At 39.2% G+C, this 7552-nt stretch overlaps 1 non-coding gene across 1 annotated transcript; it reads right to left on the reverse strand.

Moving 5' to 3' along the window:
• Positions 1-1574: 1574 nt before the first annotated feature.
• On the reverse strand, positions 1575-1681 carry LOC127108936 (small nucleolar RNA R71). Its single transcript, XR_007796434.1, has one exon. It is a non-coding gene; the product is annotated as a small nucleolar RNA R71 (small nucleolar RNA).
• Between the last annotated feature and the right edge of the window lie 5871 nt (positions 1682-7552).

Raw genomic sequence — 7552 nt, forward strand, 5'->3', positions numbered from 1 at the left:
AAAAGTGATAGTTTCTCCACATCGGGGACTATTGCGGTTTATTCTTTACGCATTTGGGATTCAATTGTAAGGATTATTCATTGCCAAAGTGTGCCAAAATTATTTTAATCGAAGAATCAAGATTCAATTCCAGTTCTTAATTCGCAATCCAGGTTTTATTTTGATTACTGTTTTATTTATTTATGCCTTATTGCATGTTTAATTTCCCAAATACCATGTCTGTTACCGGTTCATGTCCGGCTAAACCCTTAGGTATCGGTATGTAAAGACCGTCGAAACAACGGGATTCAATAAATAATTGGTGTTAGTTTTTATAAAACTTATTTTTCCGGTTTTAGTTTCTTATTTTAATCAAACTGTTTTTCGTACGAGAGTACAAAACAAACTAAGGTTACGGCCAACAAGAACGAGAGTTTGAGATTTTAACCAGATAGTTGAAACTAGGCATTAATCCTAAACACAACGAGAGTGCTTTAGGATTAATTAGACTTTATTTATATTCAAAAATTACTTTTAAATTCAAAATGAGACCGCGAGAGCCAAGCATTCTGGTTTAGGAGTATGGTCAGAGTCAATAAAAACGAGAGTGTGAGACTAAGTCCTTTCTATAAATAATTTCTACTGAAGAATATTTTAACCAATAAGATTTCACCAACTATCTATCGAATCCCCGAAGTTTGATGTATTACATACAGATATCCCTTATATCTCATATCTTTATTCTATTTATGTTATAGTTATTTCTCTTCATCCCTCCAATCTTAGAACGATCATCAACCTTAGATTTACATAGCAACATTAGACCACAATACGTTCGATTATTAGTTCTTGTGGGTTCGATAATCTTTAAAACTACGCGATAGGACTGTGCACTTGCAGTCACGATTCGCATAGACTTACTAAGTCGTGATCAAGTTTTTGGCGCCGTTGTCGGGGACTAATTTAGTCGATATCGTAACTCTAGCGTTACCCAGTATAGACTAAGGCAAACAATTCTTTTTCCCTTTCTACATTTGTCGAGTGTATGCCAAGTACTGCCTCTCAAGGCGAGAAATTAAAGCTACAATTCGACGAACCCGAGCGTTATCTTAGATTAGAACGCCAGATACGAGACTTGATACGAGAACATCGTATCAATCTAAATCTTCTTGACCTTAACATTCCTACTTCTGAATCAGTTATTCAACCAGAGATGGCCGAAGGAGTGCAAAACTGTTCTCTTAAGTATTATGCAATCCCTTCACAGGATGAACCACATAACAACATCGTTTCCCCTGCGATCGAAACCAACAATTTTGAGCTAAAGCCTTCACTAGTCAGTCGTACAACAAAACCAGTTTTCAGGTAGTCCCACGGAGGACCCGAACCTACATTTGTCAGTATTTTTGCAATACGCAGACACGGTGAAAGCGAATGGTGTCAGCCCAGAAGCTATAAGACTCTGTTTTTTCCTATTTTCATTAAGAGATAGAGCTAGAGCTTGGCTCCAGTCTCTACCGTCCAACTCTGTCACTACGTGGAACGAGTTGAAGAAAGTCTTCTTAACCGAATATTTCCCACCTAGTAAGACGGCTATGCTAAGAGCCCAAATAAACGGGTTTAAACAAAAGGATAATGAATCACTTTTTGAAGCTTGGGAGAGATACAAAGACATGATGAGGCTTTTTCCACATCACGGTCTAGAAGAATGGCTGATCATTTACACCTTTTATAACGGTCTCTTGTACAATACAAGATTGACAATAGACGCCGCCGCAGGTGGTGCACTGATGGATAAACCATACAAAGAGGCCTATCAAATCATTAAAAGTATGGTCCATAATTATTACCAATGGGGAAGCGAAATAACCTTTGTAGAGAAACCTCAACCGAAGGGCGGCATGTACAAATTAAGCAGTCTTGACCATGTCAACGCCAAGCTAGATGCTCTGACTCAAAAGATAGATAACTTGACCATAACACCATCAGCCACCGTGACTGCCGTAGCACCAAATTGCGAGATATGCGGAGTTCAAGGGCATACTGCCCCAGAATGTCAACTCTTGACAGGAACCTCCACAGACCAGGTGAACTATGCTCAAGGAAACCCTTACTCAAATACCTATAACCAGGTTGAAAGAACCATCTTAACTTTTCATACAAAAACAATAATGCATTGTATGCACCTAACCAAACACCTGCTGTACCGCCAGGATATCATAAAGCTGCCACAAATACTCAAAATGCTCCTTGGAAATCAAACTTAGAAATAATGATGGAAAACTTTATAGCTACCCAAGCCCAAACAAATAAGGATTTCCTAAATCAAAACATACACACTAGTGAGCAAATCAAGCAATTAGCAAATAAGGTAGACGCATTAGCCACCCATAACAAAATGTTGGAAACACAAATCTCGCAAGTGGCTCAACAACAAGCACCTACTGTTGCTCCTGCAGGCACATTTCCTGGACAACCGCAACCAAACCCGAAAGGTCATGCAAATGCTATTATACTACGAAGTGGGACAGAACTAGACGGACCGACCAACCCTAGAACTCAAAACCCATCCATGCATCAAGACACATGTAAGGTAACTGAGAAGGAAAACGAACAAGAGGAAGATAAAAACGAAGAGGTCGTAGAGAAAGAAGAACCTTATGTGCCTCCACCGCCGTATAAACCCCTTATCCCTTATCCTCAAAGACTTGTTAAATCTAAAAGTGTAGGGAAATTTAAAAAATTTGTAGAGCTTCTAAAACAATTGAATATCACAATACCCTTTACAGAAGCCATAACTCAAATGCCCTCATATGCTAAGTTTCTCAAAGAAATCTTATCTAATAAGAAGAAGATTGAGGATAACGAAACCGTTACACTTACTGCTGAGTGTAGCGCCATAATACAAAACGATATGCCTCCTAAGCTGAAAGAACCAGGTAGTTTCTCCATACCTTGTGTAATTGGAAAGTTTGTCATCGACAAAGCACTATGCGACTTAGGAGCCAGTATTAGTTTAATGCCCTTGTCCATATGCGAAAGGCTAAAAATGGGAGAACTAAGACCTACGAGGATGTTCGTACAACTAGAAGATCGTTCTATTAAATTTCCCTTAGGTATGCTAGAAAATATTCTGGTGCGCATAGGACAATTCTATATTCCTACTAATTTTATAATCATGGATATAAAAGAGGATTCCAACATCCCTATCATATTAGGAAGACCATTCCTAGCTACAGCTGGAGATATTATAGATGTTAAGAAAGGAAAGCTAACCTTTGAAGTTGGTGAGGAAAAGGTCGAATTCATTTTGACGCAATTCCTAAAGGCACCAGCTATAGACGATACCTGTTGTCTACTAGATGTCATCGATGAATGCATAAGAGAGATAGAGAATGAACAAACATCATACTCCGAAATACTGAAAATTCCAAGGCCTCCTACTTTTGAAGATGAAAATTTAAGTAAGGATTACCAAGATGACAACATAAGCGAATGCCTAGCACTAACACCCGATCATATGCCTTGCCCAAAGAAACCAACCCTGGAACTTAAGACGTTACCCAAAAATCTAAGGTATGAATTCCTAGACACTGAACTTGAGCGACCTGTAACAGTAAATGCAGACTTAGGGTAGATAGAGACCGAAAAGCTTCTACATGTTTTGAGAAAATACCCAACTGATTTAGGCTACAATATCTCAGATCTAAAAGGAATAAGCCCTTCCATATGCATGTGTCGCATAATGCTAGAGGAATACAGTAAGACCTCTAGAGAACATCAAAGAAGGATAAATCCCATTCTGAGTGATGTAATAAAGAAAGAAGTGCAAAAGCTGTTAGAAGCAGGTATTATCTACCCGATATCTGATAGTTAATGGGTCAACCCACTACATGTCGTACCAAAGAAGGGAGGCGTCACAGTTGTGAATAATGAAAAAGGAGAATCTATAGCATAAATAGTGGTTACTGTAAGTAGAACGTGTATTGATTATAGAAAATTAAACAAAGCCACTTGGAAGGATCATTTTCCTTTACTATTTATTGATCAAATGCTTGAAAGATTGGCTAAACATTCTCACTTTTGCTACCTAGACGGTTATTCGGGATTTTTCCAAATTCCTATTCATCCCGACGACCAAGAGAAAATGACCTTCACATGCCCCTATGGTACATTCGCCTACCAACAAATGCCATTAGGACTGTGTAACGCTCCCGCAACATTCCAAAGATGGATGATGTCAATTTTCGCTGATTTCATAGATGACATCATGGAAGTCTTCATGGACGATTTCTCCGTATGCGGACAGAGCTTTGAAGGCTGCTTATCGAATCTTGAAATGGTACTAAAAAGATGCGTAAAAGTGAACCTAGTGCTAAATTGGGAAAAATCCCATTTCATGGTCCGACAAGGAATCGTGCTAGAACACATAGTATCCGACAAGGGGATTGAAGTCGACAAGGCTAAAATAGAAGTTATAGAAAACCTCCAGCCTCCGAAAACCATAAGAGAAATACGAAGCTTCTTAGGACACGCCGGTTTCTACCGGTGATTCATTAAAGATTTCTCAAAAATCACCAAACCACTGACTGGCTTATTGATGAAAGACGCTGAATTCATCTTTGAAGACGAATGCCTAGCGGCGTTTGAACAACTGAAAACAACTCTTATTACCGCACCTATCATGCAATCGCCCGATTGGAGATTACCTTTTAAAATTATGTGTGATGCTAGTGACTATGCTGTAGGCACAGTCTTAGGACAAAGAAGGGATAAGAAACTTCATGCAATATACTATGCAAGTAGAACCCTAGACCCTGCACAGATGAACTATGCCACCACAGAAAAGGAACTTTTAGCCGTAGTGTTTGCTCTGGATAAATTCCGTTCCTACCTAGTAGGAGCAAAGATAATTATCTATACCGATCATGCTGCAATTAGGTACCTGTTAAACAAAAAAGACGCCAAACCAAGACTCATAAGGTGGATCTTACTATTACAAGAGTTTGACCTAGAAATAAAGGATAAAAAGGGCACTGAAAACGTCGTGGCTGATCACTTGTCAAGAATGGAAGGTATTGAACCTGAACGAGTGCCTATAAATGATGATTTTTCGTATGAAAGACTCATAGCCCAATTGGAAAGTAATACAGCTAAAGATGCGTTAACCCATAAGGATACTAGAACAAACGAAGTAGTGGAAGCAATCTACACCCAAACTAAACTACCATGGTACGCTGACTTCGTCAACTACTTAGCAGCTAGGGTGCTTCCGCTAGACTTGACCTACCAACAAAAGAAAAAAATTCTTCCACGATCTTAAACACTACTATTGGGATGAGCCTTTACTTTTCAAGAGAGGCGCTGACGGCATTTTCCATCGATGTGTCCCAAAAGATGAGGTAGAAAACGTAATTTCCCACCGTCATTCTGCTCCCTATGGAGGACATGCAAGCACCTCGAAGATTTGCGCTAAGATCTTACAAGCCGACCTCTTTTGGCCCACATTGTGGAAAGATGTCCACATCGCGATCACAAATTGCGATCGGTGTCAATGCATTAACAACATATCTAGACGCGACGAAATGCCACTTAAATACATTTTAGAAGTAGAAGTCTTTGATGTTCGGGGAATCGATTTTATGGGACCTTTCCCATCCTCTTTTGGTAACAAGTATATCCTTGTTGCGGTCGATTACATATCAAAATGGATTGAGGCCATAGCCTCTCCAACGAATGACACACGAGTGGTAATTAGACTCTTTAAGTGAATAATCTTCCCTAGGTTTGGAGTGCCGAGACTAGTCATCAGTGATGGTAGATCCCACTTTATTTCAAGGATTTTTGAAAAGCTATTACTGAAATATGAAGTCCAGCACCGCGTAGCAACACCCTACCACCCACAGACGAGTGGGAAAGTAGAAGTCTCGAACCGAGAAATTAAACAAATCTTAGAAAAGGAAGTTGCCACCTCTAGGAAAGATTGGTCTTCAAAATTACCAGAAGCCCTGTGGGCATATAGGACAGCTTATAAGACCCCAATAGGAACCACACCATTTAAGCTAGTTTATGGAAAATCATGTCATCTGCCGGTAGAATTAGAACATAAAGCATATTGGGCCATTAAGACCCTTAATCTCAATTACACTGCCGCAGGCGAAAAAAGAATATTAGATATCCATGAACTAGAAGAACTTAGACTAGACGCGAATGAGAATGCCCGAATCTATAAAGAAAGAACAAAAAAATGACACGACAATCGCATATTAAGGAAAAAGTTTAAGGAAGGCGACAAAGTACTCCTGTTTAACTCCCGCCTCAGACTCTTTCCCGGAAAACTTCGTTCTAGATGGTCCGGTTCATTCGAAATTACCAATATCTTTCTGAATGGAGAAATAGAGATAAAAGGAAAAACAAGAGAACCATTCATAGTAAACGGCCAACGTTTGAAACATTACCACAACAGTGATAACAATGATTTCATTGTAAATCTTAAGTTTGCAGAGCCTCGCGCTCATTTGAAAGAATAGTACCTATCATATTTCTGTCGAGCTTACGACAATAAATAAAGCGCTTGGTGGGAGACAACCCACACTCTGTATTTAACTATTTAATTTCATCACAAAATTTATAATTATTACTACTGCTTAATTTTCATTTCTTTGTTCTCTTATTTATTTATTTCTCATAAAGTTAATCAGTACCTTCCTGTATTATTGACCATTACTAACTTAATGCTATTATCTACTTGATTTTATCTAGCTACTGACTATCACAATGCAACAAGTAGATTACATGGATATAGTCTTCTGAGGCAGAGCTCAAAGGAGACGTTTTAAGGCTCTATTTCGGAGAGAAATGACACTAACCTTATACCCAGATGAACACACCATGACCAAATTAGGTATAAGAGACAGTGTTATGTTCCTAATTAACCAACTAGGCTGGGACACCTTTGCTATCAAAAGAAAATTTAGTACCATCAGTAGGTTGACTTTAGAATTCCTAAGCTCCCTAGTGTACCTACCAAACCATGGTATGGGATTTAACAAAGGCCTAATCACCTTTAGGTTGTTTGATAAAGACTACCGCTACACCCATAGAGAAATGGATGAACTCCTAGGATGTCCTAATGGCCCTGATACCTTCACCATTACCCAGGAAGACATACTTGTAGACCATCAATTAGACCTCTTTTGGGGTAGCCTCACTGGAAACAACCATCCTGAGCCATACCTTATGCAATCAAAGAACATCCATAACCCTGTGATTCCTTACTTCCATAAGATCATAGCTCACACCTTGTTTGGAAAGGAAGAGAACAAAACCTTTGTGTCCAAAGACGAACTCTTCATAATGTACTGCGCATCACAGGCCCGACCTGTTAACGCTGCTACATTTATGATAACTAATCTGTACCGTATAGCACAAGAGGACTATGGACCAATCTTAATGGGAGGCTTAGTTACCATGATAGCAAATGCCATCGAACTGAGACAACCACTTATCAGGCTCACCCCTTTAGGTTGAATACGACCAATGAATATTGACTTTTGCTTCAACACCGGTATCA

Source organism: Lathyrus oleraceus, chromosome 7 (genome assembly GCF_024323335.1).
Source record: "Lathyrus oleraceus cultivar Zhongwan6 chromosome 7, CAAS_Psat_ZW6_1.0, whole genome shotgun sequence".
Classification (NCBI taxonomy): Eukaryota; Viridiplantae; Streptophyta; class Magnoliopsida; order Fabales; family Fabaceae; genus Lathyrus; species Lathyrus oleraceus.